This window comes from Triturus cristatus, chromosome 4_1, assembly GCF_964204655.1.
Source record: "Triturus cristatus chromosome 4_1, aTriCri1.1, whole genome shotgun sequence".
Classification (NCBI taxonomy): domain Eukaryota; kingdom Metazoa; phylum Chordata; class Amphibia; order Caudata; family Salamandridae; genus Triturus; species Triturus cristatus.
The window spans coordinates 856284063-856310217 of record NC_140585.1 but is presented as its reverse complement, the minus strand read 5'-3'; the positions used below and the strand labels follow the sequence as shown (position 1 = coordinate 856310217).

Below are 26155 nucleotides of genomic sequence, written 5' to 3'. Positions count from 1 at the left end.
TCCTGTGTTCATGTATTTATTACATAAAGTGGTGTTAGGCACGAGTGGGCTAGTTCTGAATGCCCCACATGCATTTATTAGTTAACATTATGTTGAGATGCATGGTATCAGTGTTGTGGGTGGAGGCAAAATATGTCCATGACACTATATTGCTGGCTCACTATCATGATTGTATTTGATAGGGTATTGGACATTTCTTTTTTTCTAGTTGTTTTTTAAAGGAAACAAACTATTTGAGAGGTGGAAATCCTATGGTCTGTGATTTAAAATGTGTGTGCAACATTTGGAGATCGAATTTCTATCAGACACTGAGTGTGTTTCATTGCAATTAATATTGTATTTCCTTGCTTCCCTTGTAGGGGACTTAATCTTGTTATCTGTGTTCCTATTCCCCTGATATCTTTAGATTGAATATTATCTTCCATCATGTATCCATTAAGGGTATGACCGTACAACTTTCCACACCATATGCTTGTATGTTGAGTGTTATGAATTTTGTAGGAAGCTTCCTCTGTGTATGGTATTGCCACTAGGTGGTTATGCTGTGCACATAGTCCAGGGGTTCCTCAAAAGTGTACAGGACTCAATGTAAAACCCAAAGTGCTCTATTAGTGGTAGGGTGGGTGAACAGCCTTAGGCCTAACCCAGAGTAGTGTAAGACATTTATTGCACTACATTGACCAATAATGGACACACAACTCAAAGGAGATCCACACCAATTTTATAAAAATAAGCTTTGTAATTTATTTTAAGACCAAGATCTTTGCAATAAAGTGAGTACGTTTTTAAAGAAATATACTTTTCACTTGTAAAAATCAACATTAAAAATATTTTCAGCACTGTTCAATGTTATCCTAAGACAATTTCACAGTTAAGAATCACACTTCCAAATCTAGTCGTCGGGCGCAAAGGTCAGCAAGGGTCAAGTGAGTACCAAAACTGCACCTACAGCGGCAGCCGGGTGCAGTGGTCGGAGTTCTGCCCAAGGCTTTTCAGTGGAGACTGGGGGTGCCTGGAGCCACACTGCTTGCAGGTAAGTGAATCGGTTGCAGGGGCCTAGCTTTGTTGGTTAGGACCAGCTCAGGGGGTAGCCACAAAGCAGCACCAAACATACACCACCAGCAGCACAGGGGCAGCTGGGTGCAGGGTGCTATTTCAGCATCAGGCACCAAATGCTGTTCAATGGAGATTATTCTTTTGGCAAACAGGCTGCAGGTGATGCCCTGGAGGTTGCAGGAGGGAGACAAGAGACAGCAGAGATAAATAGAGATGTAAGGGGTCCTTGGGGCACCGTCTGTTCAGCTCACCTAGGCCCAGAGGCTTCGGGTGCAGGGATGTCTTTCAACCTTTTGAGTCTTCTTACCGGAGCTGGTCACGGTCAGAGGGAGCCTCTGGATTTACACTGCAGGCGCTGCTGGGGAGATCAGGAGAGGTCAGGATCGCTGGGGAGACTTCATTACACAGGTGAGCCACTCGGACTCGGCCATAGGCGTCTGGTGCAGAGACACGGATCCGAGATCCTTGGAGTTAGTTTCTTCTAGATAGGTCCGCTGTCCATGGGAGATTGGAGTCTTTTTTTTAAAGGCAGCAATCCTCCCAGGGTTTTCAGATGTCGCTGGCTGCAAGACAGGTAGCAGGTTCACAGAAGCTGGAGACAGGCCGGTAGGGCTGGGGACAAGGCAGTTGTCGTCTTCAGTCTTCTCTCCAGGGATTTCTTCTTAGGTCGTTGGAGACCTAGTTTCTATCTTTGGGGAAGCCTCCTAAATACTAAATTCAGGGGGTGTTTTAGGGGAGTAGTAGGTTGGGCACCTTACCTGGGGTGACTACACCCGCTATTATGCAACCTTCCTGTGGGAGGAGGCATAGACCTAGCCCTGATTGGAGTACCCTCATCTTCAAGATGGAGGGGACTGAAAAGTGTGCTTAGCTTCGCTTCTTCCACCTTAGGCCCATCCTGGGGAAGGAGGTGTAACACTTCTGCCCAGGATGTGCATTTTCTCGGGTCCCAGAGAGCAGGGGCGCTCCACCCAGGGGTCCAGAAACATGTCTGTTGGTGGCTGGTTGCCTACAGCCGGCCAGAGACCACACCTGGGTTTGTAAGTTTTCAGGGGGCACCTCTGAGGTGCCCTCTGAGTGCATTATACAATACATCTCACACTGACATTACTATGGATTTATTGAGAGGAGTAGTTTGGTACCCTACACTCATGTGTTCTGTGAAGCCATCATTTTGGAAATGGTGTTCAAGTCTCTAGCCTATGTACTCTCTATGGTTTCACTGGCACTTACAACATTAAGGAATGGACCCTAATATTGTAGGGGGACATCTGCACATTCAGATATGCCCTCAGCTGTGGTATAGTGCACCCTGCCTTAAGGCTGTAAGGGTGTCTTCAGGCAGTGCTGCCTTGAATGGCACTCAGGCAAGGTGCGATGTCGACAGTCATTTTCTATCTCACACGGACATGCAAGCTACAAGGGCAGCGGCATGGCCCCAGTAAGAGGGGGTCGCAGGGGGCCCTTTTCAGCTCCCAGACCCTGGGTACCCAAGGTACCATTTACTAGGGACTTACAGGGGGCAGAAGTACCAATTGTGGATATATTTTAGGGAAGAAGCACTGGCACAGGGGACCTGGTTGGCAGGGACCCTGTGCACTACAATTGAAACCACATCAAAATCAGGCAAAATGTGGGGGCTAACCGTGTAAAATGAGGCACTTTCTCACAAATGCCAATGCAGTTTGATTTATAGGTGATTTGGGGTGAGATTTTGGAAATGCAGTATGTCTCAAAATTATCGGGAGTAACATGGGTGACTCCACAGTTTGCAAATTTGTTCATGGCAGAACTGCAGAGCGGTTTCCTTGCCACCTGCAAACCATTAAGACATCTACTATACCAGGGGTCTCCAACCTTTTCTGTGGTGAGATCTACTTCTGATCAATGAAAATAGTCGTGAGCTACTTAAGGCCGAGTAACTTGCGTATTTTTAAAAAGCGATTCTCCCATGCCCAGCTTTATTGACTTTAAGCCTAATTTCTTTGGAGCTCATACTGTGATTTGAACAAAGTACTCATTGTAGCTCCAATTACCTTTTGGCCTCACAAAATTAAAGCTGGTGTGGGCAACTAAAGGGGAGCAAAACAGAATGCAGAGACGGCATAAATAAATGTGCTTAATAAGTGCCTCTTCTTCGTCAGGGATCTTATCCTAAGGTAGTTCTGCCTAATGAGTGTCATCATGTATTCATTCATGCATCTGTATACTGGAAAATGTGTAATAAATGTCAGTTTTCGAGGGGCTTGCAGTGGCCAAATTTAGCGCAGAGACGGGTTTCATCTTTTTTATATGGTGCTGATTCCTTCAACCTGTGCCAGAAGTGTGAAACTTCAGCCTGGTACCACAAAAGGCACTTTGAAAGTGTATCCTTAGTTAATTGGTATGCACGTGTTTTTTTTATTCCTTTGAGACTTAGTCACTTTTGCTCTCACATCTACAGAATAAAGCACTACCTTGGCTTCAAGTTGGCAAGCACTGAGTCACCTTTTCGATTAAAGAAAACGCTCTGCTAAAATTCATCTGGCACTTTAAATAAAACAATCAAAATTATTTCTAAGTAAAATCCCACCCACCCCAGACTCATAAACCAATTCTTAGCAGAAAAAAAAAAATTCTGCCTCTTTCACATGGCCAGACAGTGCATTTAGAAGAGTTTCTCCTACTCTTTTCAATCTCACAAATAAAAGAGATTTGACAGGCCCAGCTTTAGCCCACTCACTATTCTTAAACTTGGAAATGAGGATAGTGAACACCGAGCTTTACATTTAGTAAAGCGTAGTGGCAGCAGACTCAAAAGTCAAAGGGCATTGCCTGCACCGAGCCGCTTTCAATGACTACTACATGAAGGCAGATAAAAAGTGCAGTGTAGTTAGTGGAAGCGGTTCGGTGCATGCAAGGTCCATTGATTTTAAAGTTTTCTGCCACCGCGTTTTACATCTGGCAATGCTGGGACTGAGATGCTTGCACTGAGGGCCATGCCGCTTTACATGTCTGGTAATCACGCTTTATTCTAATAAAGCATGGTGGCAGCAGAAGTTAAAATCAAAAAGGCTTTGTATGCACTGAGCCGCTTTCACTAACTGCGCATACAAAGCGTGGTAAGTGAAAATGGCACAGGGTACGCAATGCCCTTTCATTTTAACGTCTTCTGCCACTGCTGTTTACATTGAAAGGCAGATATAAAGCATGGTGCCAGTCCGTTAAAATCAAAGGACTTTGCAACCACGGAGCTGCTTAATATCTCTAGAAACTGTGCTTTAAATCTAGTATAGCACAGTAGCAACCAGCGTTAAAATCAAAGGACCTTACGTGCACTGAAATGCTTTCATTGACTGCAGGTTACTAGAGATGTAAAGCGGCTCAGTGCACACAAGGCCTCTTGATTTTAATGTCAGCTGGCAGCTGCAACCGCGTTTTACTATGGAAGGCAGATATAAAGCGCGGTGCCAGACAACGGTAAAATCAAGCACCTTGCATGCGTGGAGCCGATTTACAAAATATACAGCTATGAGACCAGTAGTTCACTTACCGATCTGCTGCTCTGCTAGGCGTAGGATCAAAAGGCAGATCTCTAATCACGCCGCAAGCCTAGAATCTGCAGGTAGTGTGGTTCCCGCTTGTGCCAGACTTCAGGAAGAACGTCATGTTCTTCGGCTTGCCCCGCCCCAGCTAAACTCAGCTCAGCCAATCTGAGCAGCTATTTTGAGTTAGGGCGGGCAAATAAGGAAAACGGGATAGAAAACCTAAAAAGACAATGAAGGGCAAATAAATAAACGCTGGGGCTCCGAACGAAGCCTTAATTATCAGATGCCAGCACGAGCTACTACCAGGGGGTCGGCGAGATACCGGTAGCTCGCGATCGACTGGTTGGAGACCCCTGTACTATACATTAATAATAGTCTCCTGAGTTGGACTGCAGAGGGAACATTTTGAAGTGGTCAATGAATTTCACTTAATCATTGATCTTAATATTGTCTACTTTCCATAAGTAGTACATTTTCTGGACACCTCTATTTTTATAAAAGGCAAGTGGCTAAATGTTTACCAGAGTATATTGAAAAACAATAGACTGGCACTATCTATTTGAAGAGCAACAGCTTTCACCTATCACACCCAAATATTAATAACCAAATTTATAAAGCGCTTGGTTACGCCCAAAGGCGTGTCCCCGCTCTGAAGACAGAGAGCCCCAAAAGCTTACCATACCAAAGCATGTCATAATGCTCTTCAAGCTGTACAATATAGTCAAATTTGCTCAGACACAAGTGCAGGATGACAACATAAAGGCTTTGCAGTCTAACTTTAAGAACCATAGATCCAAGAAAAGACACGTGGTCAATAACCTCTATAGAGCATTCATGATGTCCAATAGATAGGGTACCACTTGTCATTGCATACAATCCTGAGTTAGGACCCCTTTGTGTGGTTGCTAAGGATTTACAAGCTATTCTAAACATAACGAACAACTGCAACGAAATGTGCCAACGTTGACTATTACCTGGGTTAAATCAGACCTGAATCCCTTGAGCATGAAGAAACTAAAGGACAGCTCAGTGAGTAAAAAATGTTTGGGACTAGACTACAGCTTTCATGATCCAGTACTCAAAGGTAGCTTAGAGACAGAAAGGCTCATAAATATAGATGCATGCAGCTTTTTAATACACAGGTGAGTTGAGTTTGCATTGCTGGTTCCTTGGTTACTATACTGACTGTTAAATTAACATTAATTCACAGAGATGCAGGGACAGAGCATCCTTGCCTGACATTCTTCTCTGAGGTACCTAGTCTAGCTGAATTGGCTCCAGTGCCATCTCTTTTCAGAGACAGTGGCCTGGAGTGATTGTCCTCACCACTTACTGCCTAGGCATTATCACAACATGCAGCATATTGGACGGCAACCAATGCGACACTATTCGTGGGTATTTGTAGCGCGCATGGCTACCCATCCAGATCTCCCAGCACTGTAATAACTTGCAGATATCCTTCCCATCTGGCGATTTAGTTAAATATGGCAGGTTTTTAGTAGTTTGTGAAATTGAAGCTCTAACTCTGTCTTCCTTATTTGTAAAGAAAGGGAATTCCAAAGTTTTGGGACCAGGTACGCAAAGAGCATTCTCCAGTGCTGGATCCTTTCAAGCGTATCTAACCCCAGGGTTTAATATGCAGTTAACAAGGCCAAAGACTCTTTTCTCCACCCTGCCATTGCTACATTTATATCAGCCTAATTGACGACAACGCTGTTAGTTAACAAGGTCAAAAACTCGCTTTTCTCCCCCCCTGCCACTGCTACATTTATATCAGTCTAATTGAAGACAACGCTGTTAAGGCCAAAGAGTCGCTTTTTTCCACCCTGCCATTGCTACATTTATAACAGAAGGGGTATGGGAGCACACTGCTACCTCCCAGCACAGTTCGCCCCTTTGCAAATGCAGTTCAAGTTAAATGTTTACTTGAAATTTTGCAGAGTGTCTCACCAAAGTTGGTGTAGGTTAGTGCTGTTAATCTCTAGACACATGTGTTTCTGGATTTCATCCTTCTTCAGTAGAGATAAAACGAAATTCTTCTGGGGTTTGCTGAGAAAGCTGCCACAATACTCTCAGGTCTCTGTACCTCTCCCTGGCGCACAGGTGCCTCCCATGAGCTCGTCAGCCCAGTGGCTCAAGGGAGCCTTTTTGAAACAGAAGGGGGATGGGAGCACACTGCTACATCCCAGCACCGTTCGCCCCTTTGCATCCTGGTACATGCAGTTCAAGTTAAATGCTTACTTGAAATTTTGCAGAGTGTCTCACCAAAGTTGGTGTAGGTTAGTGCTGTTAATCTCTAGACACATGTGTTTCTGGATTTCATCCTTCTTCAGTAGAGATAAAACGAAATTCTTCTGGGGTTTGCTGAGAAAGCTGTCACAATACTCTCAGGTCTCTGTACCTCTCTCCCTGGCGCACAGGTGCCTCCCTTGAGCTCGTCAGCCCAGTGGCTCAAGGGAGCCTTTTTGAAACAGAAGGGGGATGGGAGCACACTTCTACCTCCCAGCACAGTTCGCCCCTTTGCATCCTGGTACATGCAGTTCAAGTTAAATGCTTACTTGACATTTTGCAGAGTGTCTCACCAAAGTTGGTGTAGGTTAGTGCTGTTAATATCTAGACACATGTGTTTCTGGATTTCATCCTTCTTCAGTAGAGATAAAACTAAATTCTTCTGGGGTTTGCTGAGAAAGCTGCCACAATACTCTCAGATCTCTGTACCTCTCCCTGGCGCACAGGTGCCTCCCATGAGCTCATCAGCCCAGTGGCTCAAGGGAGCCTTTTTGAAACAGAAGGGGGGATGGGAGCACACTGCTACCTCCCAGCACAGTTCGCCCCTTTGCATCCTGGTACATGCAGTTCAAGTTAAATGCTTACTTGAAATTTTGCAGAGTGTCTCACCAAAGTTGGTGTAGGTTAGTGCTGTTAATCTCTAGACACATGTGTTTCTGGATTTCATCCTTCTTCAGTAGAGATAAAACGAAATTCTTCTGGGGTTTGCTGAGGAAGCTGCCACAATACTCTCAGGTCTCTGTACCTCTCCCTGGCGCACAGGTGCCTCCCATGAGCTCGTCAGCCCAGTGGCTCAAGGGAGCCTTTTTTAAACAGAAGGGGGATGGGAGCACACTGCTACCTCCCTGTGCTGGGAGGTGAGGCAGTGTGCTCCCATCCCCCGTTTGATTGCTACATTTATATCAGCCTAATTGACGACAACGCTGTTAACAAGGCCAAAGACTCGCTTTTCTCCCCCCGCCACTGCTACATTTATATCAGTCTGATTGACGACAGCGCTGTTAAGGCCAAAGAGTCGCTTTTTTCCACCCTGCCATTGCTACATTTATATCAGCCTAATTGACAACAGATTTCACCTAAGACCCAAAGGCTTGACTTTTGACTGACAATACTCAAACCAAGGTCTTCCAGCTGCATTAGCCTTATTAGGTGACTAATTATTCACATACCAAACTGGTTACCTAGGGCCATTGACAAGACATTTAACCTATTTACAAGCCTTGAATAGACACAGACTGCTTGCAGACCAGTAAGTGATCGACTCCCCCCCCCCCCCCCCCCCCCCTTCAGGGGTTGTTTGACATGCGACTGACCACGTTATCTTTCAAGAAGTACATATTGAATAGCATAATATGTAACTGAATTACCCTAAAGTACTACATGTGTTATTTTATAGTTAGCTGGTTCAGGTTGAGCATAGCTATCTAAAAGCATTTCAAGGGGCACTAACATTTTAGAGGTACTGGTATGTCATCTGAATCTTCTGGCCTGTACCCTGAAGGCCTGTACCCTGAAGGCCATTCTTTCCCAGAATTAACAGCCTCTCTGATAACAAGCAAGACACATGACTGGCTCGACTCAATCCTTACTGGCCTCTCAAAGGTTTAACGTGTTCTGCTCCTAGACTTTTGCAGTTTTTACAGCGATACATGACCTGTGACAGACTCAGTGGCTAACACACCATGTAGCTACTCTGCCCCACACTTCATCTTTTAGAGGGAAAATAAAATGTGACTCAGTAGTATTTTTAATCCCCTAATTCCTTCATGCGCTTCAGTGATGTAGATAACGCTTTGAATTTGTACTTGAATTAATGAGTTGCACATGAATACCGACATACTAAAACACAGATGAACAGGACTATACATTAATTTTCACTGGGTCTGTTAGACCCGGCCCTCGTAACATAGCTAGGCCTGACCCCTGCACCTCACGCCAGCCCCCAAACCCACGGCCTAGCCGATCCTTCCCACCAGAACTCACACGCACCCAACCCGGACTTCCCCGTCCGTGGCCTTCCTCCCTTCGGCCACACCGGGCCCGCGTGCCCACTTCATGCACCAAGATGGCCGCCCGGCCCCAGCGCGACCCTGGCCTAGAGGCGCCACTCCGGCTGGAGGACATCACGCTCCCCTTGGGATGAGAGAGGGAGGAGCAGTTTCTATCACACCTCTGCGCTTCCCTGGGACGGTGGGTTTCGATCGACCTGCCGGCCTCCCCGAGGGCTGGCTCCACGCCTGCTGGGTGTCTGGGACTCCTCCCGACCCGGCCCTGAAAGGATCAAAAGACAATGGCAGGAAACCCCAACAAGCGACCCCCAGGTGACAAGACCCCTGCCTGCACAGACTCCGGACATCAAAGAGGAGTCGCCCTATAACAAGGGGGGCCCTGGGACTGTCCGGCAGATTCGCCTTGGAACACCTGAGCCCTGCTGAGTGACTCGCGGCTCCCTGAAGATCGTAAGACCTCCGAACTTGTACATGAGCCCTGCTGAGTGACTCGCGGCTCCCTGAAGATCGTAAGACCTCCGAACTTGTGCTTGAGCCCTGCTGAGTGACTCGCGGCTCCCTGAAGATCGTAAGACCTCCGGACTTGTGCTTGAGCCCTGCTGAGTGACTCGCGGCTCCTCGAAGATCGTAAGACCACCGAACTTGTATCCGAGCCCTGCTGAGTGACTCGCGGCTCCCACTGACTCTCTTGGTCCCGCCGGACCCCACGACGACAAGCGTATCCCCCCAGCTCGAGGATTGTGAGCTGTGCGCCGGGTACGCTCCTGCATTTGATCCATATCCCCAAAGACTGTCCCGCTACCTCCTAACCCCCTCCAAGACTCTGTGAGCCCACGCTCTGCTTGTATATAATTGCCTGGCCGATCATAAAGATCCTACCACTCCAATCTGATAAAGATTTGCTCTTAAGAACTCCTCGTGTGGTGTCTCTCTGTCGTGTGGTGCCGAGTGTGCGATCCTAGATACGAGGTTCCTCCCCTGAGGAGTCTCCCGCCAGTGCCCGGCTACGATACCTCGAGGGTGGGTCTCAGAGCAGTCAGGGCCCCCTCTGAGGCTGCCTTCTAACATTGGTGGCAAGCGACGGGATTCGGGCCCATAATCTAGAGATCGTACCGTGAACGGCTGACGCACTACCGACAAAGATGGCAGAAGGAAACGCCGTGGTTCTCATAGAAAACGACGCCAGTACCGTGTTCCAGGTGGAACAGCTGGAAGAGTACACTCACAAAGAACTAAAACAATTCTGTAAGGAACTCAGAATCGCTACCACTGGTCTCAACACCAAAGAAGATATGCAAAAGGCACTGAAAGCTTGGGTGGAATCTGGAGCCTCCCGCCCAGAAGGAGCGGGGGAGCCCCACGACGAAGCGGGACCCTCCCAAGGAGAACGCAGCAGCAACCAGGTGCGAGGCTTCGTACCAGACGGGGGCCTATCCCCGGAGGAACTCGCAGACAGAGAAAAAAGTCGCCATCACGAGCTCGAATTAGCCAAACTCAAAATTGAGGGCGAGTTGAAATTAGCCGAGAAAAAGCTAGCAGTAGAACAGTTGCGAGTACAAGGAGAACTAGAAGAGAAGAAACTCCAACGAGAACACGAGGGAAAGAGACTTCAACTGGAACATGAACGCAGCCTGAAGGAAATAGAATTGAAAGCAAGAAGCGAAGAAACGCGGCCCCCGGGGAACCGGGAGGCGGCCGCCCCGACGGAGCAGAAGGTCCACATCCCCAAGGATGTGGTCAAAGAATATTACAAAAATGATGACATTCAGCAGTGGTTCCGGGCCTACGAGGTCGCCATGACCTCCCATCGGGTCCCACAGAAGGATTGGGGGGCTGGGTTATGGGGACGATTCCTGAGCGAAGGGAGAGACACCCTGCTCGACCTACCCACCTCCATGCAAACCTCCTATGAACACATGAAAGCGGCCCTCCTCACAAGGTACGGCCTCACCCCGGAGATGTACCGCCAGCGGTTCCGGGACTGCAGGAAGATCCCGGGTACCACCTGGGTGGAATATGTGAATTTCTTCAGCCGTGCCTTCGATGGGTGGATCAAGGGCAGCAAGGTAACCACCATGGAAGAACTAACCGACCTTATGTTGTGGGAACACATGGCGGCCAACTGCTTTGTGGAACTACGCCAGCATCTGCTCGACAGCAAGCTCACGGACCCAAGAAAGCTGGCTGTCGAGGCGGATCGCTGGACCAACACCCGGGTCTCCCGGGGCCCTGTAGGAGAGTACCCCCGAGCCAGTCAGGGACCACCCCGCCAGAGAGGGGGGGGAAACCAGGGAGGGCAGAGAGAGTCCCAGGCTAGTCCCCCGAAGTCCCAACCTCCACCTTTCCCGGCACCCCCACCAGCTGTATCCGGCCCCCCACTTAGACGGGGGCACCGGGTAACCATCACTTGTTTCCGTTGCCAGAAGCCCGGGCATTACGCCAACGACCCTGAATGCCCCATGGCCCCACGCACCACCCAGGCAGCACTCCCTGCTAGACAGATAGCCAATGTAGCCCTGGGGGAGGAGGTTGAGGAGGCCGAGGAGTGGGAACCCGCCGCTATGGCCCTAGTATCCTTAGGAGATAGAGAGATGGTCCCTGGGAGCCTCCTGCCCTCTAACACAAAGAAATATGGGCAGCTCGTAACGATCAATGGCCACCAAGTAGAAGCCCTCCGTGACACCGGGGCCAGCATCACCGGTGTCCTCAGCCATTTAGTACACGAAGACCAGGTCCTCCCCAACGTCTTTTGCCCTGTCATTTCAGCCGACAACACAGAGAGCCTATGTAAAGTAGCCCTGGTGCCCTTTGAGTGGGGAGGGGTGGTCGGTAAACTGAAGGTTGCAGTGAGAACCTCCCAGCCCATCGACTGTCTCCTGGGGAACGACCTGGAAAGTTCCCCCTGGGGACAAGTTGAGCGCAAGACCCACCTAGGGATGATGGGCCTCCCTGAGTGGGTGTGCGCCACCACTCGATCCATGGCGGCTCGACTGACCCCCCTGAGGGAAGTCTACGACGCCCCGATCCCTGAAGATAGGATGGTCCCAGCCGAGGGTCCCCCCATTCCCCCACCAGGAGAGTCGATCACCAGTGACGAACCCCCGCCTTCCGACTCCACCCCAGTCACCGAGTTAGGCGACCTGCCCGAATTAGCCCATTGGCGCCACAAGGGGGGCCCCTCCCGAGAAGAGTTCTGCCGAGAGCAGGCTACCTGTCCCTCCCTGGTCGGGCCCCGGCAACAGGCAGAGGCCCAGGCCGCAGGCGACCAGACGGGGACGCACCGGGTGTATTGGGAGAATGACCTTCTGTACAGCGAACAGAAGTCGGTGGAGCTAGGGTCCGGCCGGGTGCTGGTGGTACCCCTACGCTTCCGAAACCTCCTCCTGGGCTTGGCCCACAATGTTCCCCTCGCAGGCCACTTGGGCCAGGACAAAACGTACAGTCGCCTCGTGACCCACTTCTACTGGCCCAGAATGAAAGCAGATGTAGGAGCCCACTGCAAGTCCTGTCCCACGTGCCAGGCCAGTGGGAAGAGCGGAGGGAAGAGCAAGGCTCCCCTCCAACCCTTCCCTGTCGTCAGTACCCCTTTTGAGCGGGTCGGGATCGACATTGTAGGGCCCCTGGACCCCCCAACTTCCCAAGGGCACCGGTTCATCCTCGTCCTGGTGGACCATGCCACCCGTTACCCTGAGGCCATCCCCCTGCGCACCGTCACGGCCCCCGTGGTGGGCCGGGCATTGATGGGAATCTTCTCCCGCATGGGTTTCCCCCGCGAGGTCGTGAGCAATCGCGGTACCAACTTTATCTCCCGATACATGAAGTCCTTATGGCAACAATGCGGGGTGTCCTATAAGTTCACCACCCCGTACCACCCCCAAGGAAACGGCCTGGTAGAGCGGTTTAACCGGACTCTGAAGGGGATGATCGCGGGCCTGGAAGAGCCCCTCCGGCGTAAGTGGGACATCCTGCTCCCCTGCCTCCTATTCGCATACCGCGAAGTTCCCCAGAAATCCTTGGGGTTCAGCCCCTTTGAGTTACTCTACGGGCACCCCGTCAGGGGGCCCCTCAGCCTGGTCAAGGAAGGCTGGGAGGCGGCGCCCCGAGGCCCCCCCCCCCCCCCCCCCCCCCGAGATGTGTTCCATTACGTCCTGACCCTCCGAAATCAGACTAGAAGGTTCCGAGAGATGGCCGAGGCCAACCTGGAGGCGAGTCAGGAGGAGATGAAGCGCTGGTACGACCTGAACGTTACTCTGGTCGAGTTTCAGCCGGGCCAGCAGGTATGGGTCATGGCCCCCGTGAAACCCTGCGCCCTCCAGGATAAATGGACCGGGCCCTTCAAAGTGGTTGAGCGGAAGAGCCAGGTCACGTACTTGGTGGACGTCCAGTCCCCCCGGGACCCCCTCCGGGTCCTCCACGCGAACCGCCTCAAGCCCCACTTTGTGCGAACGGAGCTGAGCCTCCTACTGGCCACTGATGATGGGTCCGAGGAGGAGTCAGATCCTTTCCCGCATCTCCTGTGCACCAAAGAGAAGGACGGCTCCGTAGAGGGAGTGAACCTCTCCCCGTCTCTCACTCCCCAGCAACGTGAAGATTCCGCCAGCTCCTAGGGCAGTTTTCGGACCTCTTCTCCCTGGTCCCTAAGGTCACCGACTGGTGTGTCCATGACGTGGATACCGGGGACAGTCCGCCAGTGAGACACCGGGCCTACCGAGTCCCTGATCGGGTCCGGTCCTGTATCCAAGCCGAAGTCTCGAAAATGTTGACCCTAGGCGTGATCGAACCCTCAGACAGCCCCAGGGCCAGCCCCGTGGTCCTGGTCCCAAAAGCAGCTGCCCCCGGGGTCGCACCAGAACTCCGCTTCTGCGTGGACTACCGGGGAGTCAATGAAGTCACCCGAGCCGATGCCCACCCCATTCCCCGAGCCGACGAGCTCATTGACCGGCTCGGGGCTGCTCGGTTCCTCAGCACCTTCGATCTCACCTGCGGCTACTGGCAAATTGCACTCACAGAAGGAGCCAAGTAGCGGTCCGCCTTCTCCACCCCGGATGGGCACTATCGCTTTCGCGTGATGCCCTTCGGGATGAAAAATGCCCCGGCCACCTTCCAGCGACTGGTAAATAGAGTCCTGGCCGGGCTGGAAAAATTCAGTGCCGCATATCTCGACGATATCGCAGTTTTTAGCTCTGAGTGGAGTGAGCACCTCCAGCACCTTCGGAGGGTGCTGACCGCCCTGCACCAGGCAGGCCTCACCGTGAAAGCCAGCAAGTGCCAGATTGGGCAAGGTTCGGTAACCTACCTGGGGCACCAGGTCGGAAGCGGGCAGGTCGCCCCTCTACAGCCCAAAATCGACGCCATCCTAGCCTGGGAACCCCCCACTACCCAAACGGAGGTCCGAGCCTTTCTGGGCCTCACGGGCTACTACCGGAGATTCATCCGGAATTACGGCAGCCTGGTCGATCCCCTCACGGGACTCACGTCCAAAAAGCAGCCCAAGAAGGTGCAATGGTCCCCTGCCTGCCAAGAGGCGTTCGAGGCCCTGAAAGCGGCCATGTGTACTGCCCCCGTCCTCCAGGCCCCCGACTACTCCAAAGAGTTTGTGGTACAAACTGATGCCTCCGAGCATGGCATCGGGGCAGTCCTCTCCCAGGTAAATTACCAAGGCCTAGACCAGCCCGTAGCCTTCCTCAGCCGAAGACTATTGCCCAGGGAACAGAGATGGAGCACCATCGAGCGAGAGGCATTCGCCGTAGTCTGGGCCCTCAAGAAACTACGCCCTTACCTGTTCGGCACCCATTTCAAGGTCCAAACCGACCATCGCCCCTTGCGATGGCTCATGCAGATGCGAGGAGAAAACCCCAAGCTACTGCGGTGGTCAATCTCCCTCCAGGGGATGGATTTCACCGTGGAGCATCGCCCTGGGACTGACCACGCCAACGCCGATGGCCTCTCCCGGTTCTAACGCCTCAGCGAAGAGAACCCCCAAGAAGATGGGTAGTTCTCTCCGGCTTTCAGCTGGGGGGGACGCGTGTTAGACCCGGCCCTCGTAACATAGCTAAACCTGACCCCTGCACCTCACACCAGCCCCCAAACCCACGGCCTAGCCGATCCTTCCCACCAGAACTCACACGCACCCAACCCGGACTTCCCCGTCCGTGGCCTTCCTCCCTTTGGCCACACCGGGCCAGCGTGCCCACTTCATGCACCAAGATGGCCGCCTGGCCCCAGCGCGACCCTGGCCTAGAGACGCCACTCCGGCTAGAGAACATCACGCTCCCCTTGGGATGAGAGAGGGAGGAGCAGTTTCTATCACACCTCTGCGCTTCCCTGGGACGGTGGGTTTCGATCGACCTGCCGGCCTCCCTGAGGGCTGGCTCCACGCCTGCTGGGTGTCTGGGACTCCTCCCGACCCGGCCCTGAAAGGATCAAAAGACAATGGCAGGAAACCCCAACAAGCGACCCCCCAGGTGACAAGACCCCTGCCTGCACAGACTCCGGACATCAAAGAGGGGTCGCCCTATAACAAGGGGGGCCCTGGGACTGTCCGGCAGATTCGCCTTGGAACACCTGAGCCCTGCTGAGTGACTCGCGGCTCCCTGAAGATCGTAAGACCTCCGAACTTGTACCTGAGCCCTGCTGAGTGACTCGCGGCTCCCTGAAGATCGTAAGACCTCCGAACTTGTACCTGAGCCCTGCTGAGTGACTCGCGGCTCCCTGAAGATCGTAAGACCTCCGGACTTGTGCTTGAGCCCTGCTGAGTGACTCGCGGCTCCTCGAAGATCGTAAGACCACCGAACTTGTATCCGAGCCCTGCTGAGTGACTCGCGGCTCCCACCGACTCTCTTGGTCCCGCCGGACCCCACGACGACAAGCGTATCCCCCCAGCTCGAGGATTGTGAGCTGTGCGCCGGGTACGCTCCTGCATTTGATCCATATCCCCAAAGACTGTCCCGCTACCTCCTAACCCCCTCCAAGACTCTGTGAGCCCACGCTCTGCTTGTATATATTTGCCTGGCTGATCATAAAGATCCTACCACTTCGATGTGATAAAGATTTGCTCTTAAGAACTCCTCGTGTGGTGTCTCTCTGTCGTGTGGTGCCGAGTGTGCGATCCTAGATACGAGGTTCCTCCCCTGAGGAGTCTTCCGCCAGTGCCCTTCTATTGAAGTGATCTGTAATCATGACAGCTTGCAAATAAATGAATATGCCAGTCCAAATTAAGTTATCCATTCACACTGTTTGGATAATCACTATATTTGTAGCATGTGTGGGCTGCAGATGCTATGCATACTCCTGCTATCTAGTGTTGGGCCCTGACTTTGCAAGTTGTTTTACTCAAGGAACCTTCATGATCAGCTTCTTGCGTCATTTCTCCTCTCCCTCGAGGTATTGCGCATGTCGAACACTTAGTGAAAGTTTTTTTCCTGCCATCGGGCTAAGACCAACTATGTCGAAGCTGTTCAGTATTCAACACCACACAGCGTATGGGAAAGCAATTGCAATCTGAATCAACTTCTACACCATGATGCACAGGAAAAATAGAAATATAAGACCGCTCTGGCTCAATATCCTAAAAATATCAAAAACGCTCACAGAGCCCATATTGCGCTGCAACTTAATCAGGCATGGAATGCCCCCAAAGTTCTCTACCAAATCTTAAAATTCTTCACTAACCCGAAGGCATGCAACAACGAAGCAGCTCCCTTTCAAGCTCTCTGTGATCAAATAGCAATGTACTGTACTCAGAAAATTGAGCTGATTTACGACAAAATCACCTTTGTCGGAAACTCTCAGCAGGACTCTATAGCATACTGCTCTCCTGCTCCGCCTAATGTGCAGACGTTAGAAAACTTCCCCAGGCTCGTGCCCGTTGGTGTAGAGTCATTACTGAAGACAGTAAAATCAGGCTCCCCATTGGATATTATTCCGGCTAAGACCACCTTACTGCTCTCCAAACAGCTATCCACCCCAATTTGCTCGATCCTCAATCTTTCGACGAGAGAGGGCCAACTTCCCTCTGAATGGAAGGCGGCACAAATTATCTTCATCCGTAAGAACCTTAACTCCCCCATGGAAGACCTATCCAACTACCGCTCAATTTCTCTGTTACCTCTCCTGAGCAAGATATTGAAAAAACATATCAACAAACACCTGTCTGTCGAAGCCACAAGCTGCCTTGATCCATCTCAGTCTGGTTTTAGGCCCAGGTACAATACTGAGTCACGTCCGATTGCTGTCACCGACAATATTAGGCAGCCCTGGACAACAGACAAGCAGTACTTCTTGTACTGTTTTATTTGTTGGCTGCCTTCGACACGATCTCTCATCAGACTCTGCTCAGGAGACTCAAAGAAATTGGAATCCAAGGGGTAGCATTACAATGGATGTCGAGTTTTCTCTCTCATCGAACTCAGACCATCAACCTAGGCCCTTTCTGTTCAAAGACCACAGGAGTGACTAAGGGAGTACCCCATGGATCCTGTCTCAGTCCCACCCTATTCAACATTTATGTTGCTTCCTTAGCGGGATTACTCAGGAAATTAGGTTTTGTACCAATCCCGTATGCTGATGATACTCAGATCCTATTTTCTTTTGACAAACACTCCCAACGCTCAGTCTACCTTCTCGAGTGGCATGATGGCAATTGCAAGCTGGACGAGTAACAATTTCCTCCAGCTCAAAGCGGGAAAAACTGAGATCATGCTGGTCAGAGATGTCCCTATGAAGTGGTCCCCAAGCTAGTGACCAGAAGAGTTGGGCGCTGCTCCGGCTCCCAAGCCGGTGGTCAAAAACCTGGGAGTACATCTGGACCAGAAACTGATAATGGAGGAGCACGCTCCAACTTCCGCCGGTGCTTGCTTTCACATGCTAAGCCTCCTACGTAGGGTATTTCCCTTCCTCCCTCTGACCACTCTTAAAACACGCATCCAGGCATTGGTGCTGAGCCGTCTGGAATGCCCTGCTGATTTCAGCTAACGAATCATCAATATACAGATTATAAGTAGCCATAATACCGCGACTCGCCTGGTCTCGAATGCTCCCCCTCACCCCCCCCCCCTCTCCCCCTCCAAAAACTGTCTCCCTCCCTCTCTTACACCAACTGCACTGGCTTACAGTGCGTAAGCGGATCATATTCAAGATTTGCTGCATCGTGCATAAATCCTTGAATTGCAAAGGTCCAAGCTACCTGGCGGAAAAATTCACTAAATATCTGCCGTCCAGGCCCCTACGTTCAGGGACTGAGTCTCTACTTGTTCCACGTTGCAAAAAATCGCGTCTAGGTGGTAAAGCGTTCTTCCCCCCCTGTCCCCCTTCTACTGGAACCGTCTAGGTGGTAAAGCGTTCTTCCCCCTGTCTCCCAATCCATCTACGGCAATGCCCAGATCACCTACAGTTCAGAAGGCTCCTCAAAACTGTACTGTTTTAACCTGTATCCCTTCTCTGGGTGGCTGCAGTATGTCCATAGTGCGGCGATTCCCCTTGGGGGATGATTCGGGCGCTTTATAAACTAATACATTTCAAATATCACCGTGATAGGACTTCCCGGAATCTTAACATAGTCAACCTTCGAGAATGATTGTCTCCGGGTGATGGAGATGAAGAAAGAACTTTCCAGAGGTTGCCCTCGGTACAGAGCCAAGTATGCACGCTCCGACATACACTTTTGTAACTTGTATCTCTCTGGAGCACAAGGAAGAAAAGTGCACCACTTGTGCATTGTTCAAAAAATTAAAAAAAACTCTTCGGACACAACGAGATTGACCCCTTGCACACACTATGGAGTATGCAGCCAAGGCAGAGTTAAGCCACGACAGTGACGTTGACTGCGATGCCAGTGCTCCGACAGGGGAAGGGATGGTCATAGCCAGGCCACACTACAACTACTTCAACAACAACCAAATATTCCACCAAAAGAAGCAGGTGTTAAAGCCACAACCTCTACACCTGCTCAAAGAAGTAGTAAAGGCATTGCTACAAAAGGGGGCCATCGAAAATAGTAATACCAAATACCAAAACAAAGGAGTGTACTCAGTTTATTTTCCAATACCAAAGAAAGATGGAACCCTAAGACCAAATTCGGTTGTACAACCACTCAATCGCTGCATACTGTCATAACATTTTCACATGGTAACACCACAAGATGTAATAGCACTACTTCAAAAAGGCAACTTCATGACTGCATTAGACCTGAAGGATGCTTACTTCCACATTTAAATTCATCCAGCATCCAGAATATTCCTGAGATTTGTGATAAATGGACGTCATTATCAATTCAAAGTACTACCCTTTGGAGTAACAACTGCCCCAAGTGTATTCACAAAATGTCTAGCAGTAAAACTAAGAGGAGAAAACATCCATGTTTCCCTATCTTGATGATTGGCTGATCAAGAGTCCAGACAAATACAAATGTCTATCCGACACCCAAAAGACAATAAATCTACTGCATCAATTGGATTTCTCAATCAGTGTGACAAAGTCACATCTCTAGTTCAGAAAAACATTTATTGAAGAAAAAGGTGGCATAAAACGATACATAGTTTTAAGCAAAAAGCAATATAGTACAGAGGTGATCAGTATAAATACACAAATGAAAATATGAAACAAGAGCACAGCAAAAGAAATTATAACTGATACAGCGTACAGTTTGTTAAAAGAGCTAGGAGAGCAACAGGAGAAATCACAGTAGAAATCATGGATGTTTAAGAACTTCTTGCTGAGATGGGAGTTGTAAAACATGTTGCAACGCACACTTGTCAAAAAAGGCAGTGACAGGCGACCATAGCTGGAGTCTTTTCGTAGCCGTGCGGAAAGGAAAAAGCAAAAACGTGTCCAGTCTATGATGATGACAAACATCATACCACCAAGCTTTGTATGAAATTTTTGCAAAGTCTTTCCAGTTCCTCGTAATTTGCTGAAAAGCAACTGCTATTAACAGATCTACAATTTGAACATTGATGTCACAATAATCCCATACTGGTGAGATGCTCCCCAAGAAAATGTCCCCTACGAAAAATGGGAAATTCGTACCAAATATGGAGTTAATTTGAGACCAGACCTGGGTCCAGAACTTATGTACGTGAGGGCAGGAGAAAAGCATATGAAAGAGTGGCATCAAGAGACATACAAGACCAGCAGGAAGTTTGTACTGTGGGGAATCTAATGTTTAGAGAGTGTGGGGAGAGCCAAATCCTATTGTATACATAAAATAATGTTTGTGTTAAACTTGCCGTTCGTGAGGTTCTGCGAATTTTAATCCAGATCTTGTTCCACGTTGGTAAGGACCAGACGACATTGAAATCCGTCTCCCAAGCAATTTCAATTTTGGACTTTTGCCTCGATATTCCTACAGATTGAAGGAATGAGTATAAGGCGGAAGCTTTGGGTTTAGTACGCAGGATAATGGATAAACCAGTGGGTGAGGCATTAGTGGAAGGGACAACAGAATTACCGGTAAGTTGATTGTATATGTCAAGTATTGTAGTGCGAAGGGTATAATATTTAGTTATACAAGAGGCAGGCAAACTATAAAACTTCTGAAGTGACAAAAATTAGATGAAGCCATCCTCTGAAAACAGTTGATGGACCCATAATAAACCACGTTGTCTCCATGTTTTCCAATAGAAGGGTTTATTACGTATTAGTAAAGTTTTATTATGCCAGATAGTTGAGGCTAAAAAAAAGAATCAAGAGTGTTATGAGTCAGAGGATATAGAGGGCAGAGAAGTTTGGAAGTGAGTTTAAATAGGTGAGTGGATAGTGTTTGGGGCTTACGAGAAAAAGAAAGATATTCAATAAAAGAAAATGGGGATAAAAGCGAACGTTCCACAGATGTCCATAAAGGACAGTCTGCTGTGGAATCGAGCAACCAATATGAAGCCTGTCGTAATAAGAATGCTTTGTGGTAAGAAGAAAAATTAGGAAAATTAACACCTCCTTCGGCTTTAGGACGTGTTGGCATGTAGGCCGATAATCTGTTTTTTTTTTATAATTCCATAGAAAAGAGGATAGCACTGAATTAATAGATTTAAATGATTTAGCATGAATTGGGACTGGGATATTGGAGATAGTGTACAAGATTATGGGGGAAAGCATCAATTTTATAGTATCTAAACGGCCCCACCAGGAAAGATAAAGGGGGTGCCATTTAGTACTAAGCTCTGAGATTTTTTTAAAGCAATTATTCATACACCGGGTTACAGTATCTTATATTGTAGACTTAAAATGTAGACCTAGATATTTGATGTGTGATGACTTCCAAGCGAAGTTAGTTGAGATAAAATCAGTTTTAAAGGTAAATTTAGTCAACGGTAGAATTTCACATTTATCACTATTTAATTTATATCCTGAAATCAAAGAAAAGTCCTGAACTTCTTGTAGAAAAGCGAAAATGGATTCAATAGGATTGGAAATAAAAAGCAAAATATTGTCAGCATAAGCTCCAAGTTTGATGTTGGTATTTGGCGTCTGAAAACCATGTATATGTGAGTTCTGACGAATTTTCGAAAGAAAGGGCTCAAGAGCTAGGTTAAAAAGAAAAGGGTATAGGGGACACCCCTGACGTACTCCTCTACCAAGATTGAACAATCATTTGCAATGCAATAGGTCTCGCATTTATAAGAGTTTGAGCTATTGGCATTGTAAAATTACAATGCCTTTTATTTATGTTTTGGTTTTAAAACAAATAAAAGGCATTGTCATTTACAATGTCAGTAGCATAAACTCGCATAAAAGCAGTGTGCGGCGTGCAGCAGTGTTTCGTGTAGCAGTGTGAGGCATGCAGCACTGTGGCGTGCAGCAGTGTGCTGCGTGCAGCAGTGTCGTGAGGGTGAGGAGAGACGTGTGGAGGGTGAGGAGAGACACGTGGAGGGTGAGGAGAGACGTGGAGGGTGAGGAGAGACGTGGAGGGTGAGGAGAGACGTGGAGGGTGAGGAGAGACGTGGAGGGTGAGGAGAGACGTGGAGGGTGAGGAGAGACACGAGGAGGGTGAGGAGAGACACGAGGAGGGTGAGGAGAGACACGAGGAGGGTGAGGAGAGACACGTGGAGGGTGAGGTGGAGGGTGAGGAGAAACAGTTGGAGGGTGAGGAGAGGTGGAGGGTGAGGAGAGACGGAGGTGGAGGGTGAGGAGAGACGGAGGTGGAGGGTGAGGAGAGACGGAGGTGGAGGGTGAGGAGAGGCGGAGGTGGAGGGTGAGGAGAGGCGGAGGTGGAGGGTGAGGAGAGACGGAGGTGGAGGGTGAGGAGAGACGGAGGTGGAGGGTGAGGAGAGACGGAGGTGGAGGGTGAGGAGAGACGGAGGTGGAGGGTGAGGAGAGACGGAGGTGGAGGGTGAGGAGAGACGGAGGTGGAGGGTGAGGAGAGACGGAGGTGGAGGGTGAGGAGAGACGGAGGTGGAGGGTGAGGAGAGACGGAGGTGGAGGGTGAGGAGAGACGGAGGTGGAGGGTGAGGAGAGACGGAGGTGGAGGGTGAGGAGAGACGGAGACGGAGGTGGAGGGTGAGGAGAGACGGAGGTGGAGGGTGAGGAGAGACGGAGGTGGAGGGTGAGGAGAGACGGAGGTGGAGGGTGAGGAGAGACGGAGGTGGAGGGTGAGGAGAGACGGAGGTGGAGGGTGAGGAGAGACGGAGGTGGAGGGTGAGGAGAGACCGAGGTGGAGGGTGAGGAGAGACCGAGGTGGAGGGTGAGGAGAGACCGAGGTGGAGGGTGAGGAGAGACCGAGGTGGAGGAGAGACCGAGGTGGAGGGAATCAGAAGTGGAGGAGAGAGAGAGGTGGAGGGTGAGGAGAGACAGTGGGGGGGAGGGGAGGATATCACTTTTACTTCCTCTCCTAGTGTAAGGTAACGCCCCCACCCCACAGGCCCTGCCGGGGCCGAGAGCAGATCACTGTTCGCATCAGCCGTCACCCGAGACCGCTCCGTACTTGTTGGTAAATAGAGGTTCACTATCTGTTGATAATGGGATTCACTTGGGGGGCTGACTTACCTCCTCCACCCCAGGGCCAACACTGAGAAGGCATCCGAGACCTGGTGCTGCCTATGCTGCAGTACTGTGAGAGAGAGGGATGGGGGGCGGGCAGAGGAAGAGGAGTGGCGTTAGAGAAGGGACAGGTGGGGAGAGAAAGAGGAGAGAAGGGACAGAGACAGAAAAGGAGCAAAAAAAGAATTAGAGAGAGTAAAGAGGAGAGTTGGGTAAATGAAAACATTACGAGAGAACATGTAGCAAAGAGGTGGAGAGAGAAGATGGGAGAGAGTAAGGACGCAGCCAAGAGATAGGGCAGAGACAAAAAGAATCGAAACAATACAAAAGTATTTTCCAAACTCGTAAATAACCACGGGCCAAACAACTGATCTGCAATGAAGCATCCGAATCCGGTATATCATGACGTTAACCATGCAATAAAAAATAAAATAAAAAAACACGTATACACCATGTTGACCCTTTTCCATGCAACGTATTCTAAAACGCCATTCTCATTCATACATTCACAGCAAACCTGTTAACAAGAGTGACAGAAAATGTGGTATTAGTGTTACATTTTTGTTTACATCCATACCCGCTCACTTATGCAATTAAAGGATTCATGACCACACAGTTAAACAAAACGTATTGATTGGCCTTGCCGTGAAGGAGAAACACGTGTTGACACACACTCCCGATCTGTGAAACGTTCACCACACTTTCTCGAAATTGAAACCAGTGCATGTGTCCGAACTTCCTGCCGCTTATCTGAATGCACCTTGCAACAACACAATTAAAGGGAGGCATGTCTGTCTCTCCCACCGCCACATGTCTCTGAGTCTTACTGTCTCATGCAAGATCTCCCTCTAGGTGACAGCTGACACCGACTCTTCCCCTGAGACAGTACGGGAGATGCGTGTGTGTGCATAGTGTGTGTGTCTATATGTATATATCTATGTGTGTGTGTTTGTATGTGTATATGTTTGTGTATGCATGTGTGTGTTGGTGTGCAAGTATGGGTGTGTCATTGTGTTCATTTGTCCTCATGGATGTGTACACATACGTTTGTGTGTATACCTATGTCTGTGTATGCATGTTTGTGTGTATGTATATGTGTTTGAGTATGTTGGTGTGCATGCTTGTTTATATGTGTATGTGGGGTTGGTGTGCATGTATATGCATATGTTTATGCATGTCTGTGTGTGTATATGTTCATATGTGTGTGTAAATGCATGTGTGTGTTTGTATGTGTGCATAGTTGTGTATGCATGTGATCAGAGGGGAGAGTGCACTTGAGGGCAAAGAGGAAAACATACAGGGAAGAGTATGTGAGGGCAGAGAGAAAAATACAGAGGGAAAAGCATGTGAGGGCAGAGAGAAAAATACAGAGGGAAGAGTCCATGTGAGGGAGGAGAAAAAATAGAGAGGGAAGAGCTCATGTGAGAGCAAAGCGGAAAATACAGAGGGTAGGGCGCATGTTAGACCGGAGATAAAAACATAGAGGGAAGAGAGCATGTGAGAGCAGAGAGAAAAATATAGAGAGAAGAACACATGCGAGGGCAGCGAAAAAAATACAGAGCGAAGAGCACATGTGAGAGCATAGAGAAAAAATGCAGAGGGAATAGCATGTGTGAGGAAAGAGAAAAATGGAGAGGGAAAAGCACATGTGAGGGCAGAGTGAAAATACAGAGGGAATAGCACATGTGAGACCAGAGAGAAAACATAGAGGTAAGAGCATATGTGAGGACAAAGAGAACAAGTACAGGCTATGCCAAGCGGAAGTGATCGCGTTTGCGATCAAACATCAAAGCGGCGAAAGTGAAAGTAATCGAGCAGAGCATCAAAGGGCTGGGTGAGAAGGGAGGGGGGAATGCAAGGGTCAAAGCGGCTAAAGTGAAAGTAATCGAGCAGAGCATCAAAGGGCTGGGTGAGAAGGGAGGGGGGAATGCAAGGAGCAGAGGAGCAGCTGTGCACGTGCACGCCATCGTGCACTCAAGCCCTAGGCCAGCAAAACCATGTGGGTAGCACTTTTGAAAGCCCACTTACAAAATGTCTCAAAGAGACTGCTTTCGCTGTCTCAGCGAGACCTAAAAAGGAAGAGATGAGACCGTTTGCACAGACAGCGGCACGTGGGTTGGAATATAAAAGAGAAATTAAGGAAATGAATTTAGGCCCAAAGCCAAACCATCTAAGGGTGTAGAAGAGATAGTGCCATTCAACTCTATCAAATGCCTTCTCAGCATCTAGTGCTATAGCTGCGAGAGAATGTTTTTAATGCGGGGCTTTAGATAAGATATTAAAAAATAATCTTGTCTTATCACTAATAACTCGTCCTTTCACGAAACCAGACTGTTCCTTGCCTAAAATGGATGTCAAAATAGGATCTAAACATAGGGCAAGTGCTTTAGAAAAGATCTTATAGTCTATGTTGACGAGTGAAATAGCCCTATCATTTTTACAGAACCGTAGATCTTTACCTTCTTTGGGGATTAGGCATATGTGAGCATCTGAAAAGGAACCCTCCGACTTTCCCAAAGAGGCAAAAGAACTAATCAAAGTATACAGTTTAGGCAACAATAGCTTAGAGAAATGAAGATAAAATTCGACAGTGAAACAGTCAGGTCCAGGTGCTTTATCCTTCTTTAAATGTTGGAGTGCAAGCAAGAGTTCTTGTTGTGTTATGTTTGTTTCTAATGAAGACAAAGCGGGGGGGACTTGTTGAGGTTTATGCAGCGAGGAAAAGAAAGTTGAGAGCATGTGATTAGAAGGGTCTGTTTCAGAGGCATATAATGACTGATAAAAAAGAGCAAATTCTTCCAAAATATCTGCGTCTTTGAGTTTTAACCCCTTCCCCGCTCATGACGGAACCGTTCCGTCATGAGCCACGGTTGCCGTGTGCTCATGACGGAACGGTTCCGTCATGACACGACCGTTTGCGGCCGCTCCGCCTACGCGGCGCTGTTTCCCCGCCTGTGCGGGGGGACAACGCAAATGGGCGGAGTCATGACGGAACCGTTCCGTCATGAGCACAGCTCTACCGTGGCTCATGACGGAGCGGCTCCGTCATGAGCACAGGCCCACCGCGCTGCCCCCCTGCCCCCCCCAGCGCTGCAGCGGAATGTCCGCAGCAGCGAAGGGGTTAAAGTAGAATTACTATCATAAATAGTCAATATTCAGTTTGTTTTGTTTTCAGGTAACTAGCCAAAATTTTCCCTGCCTTATTTTTCCCCACCATAATATTTAGCGCTAGATTTTAGTAAATATAATGAAGCATTTTCAGTTGATTCCTTATTAAAAAGTAATTTTGCTTTTATAAGGGTA

General features: G+C 49.2%; 1 protein-coding gene across 5 annotated transcripts in view; it reads left to right on the top strand.

Moving 5' to 3' along the window:
- RBM17 (RNA binding motif protein 17) overlaps nucleotides 1–26155 on the top strand; it is a 244489-nt gene that overhangs the window by 132580 nt on the left and 85754 nt on the right. The gene's annotated exons all lie outside the window — the stretch shown is intronic.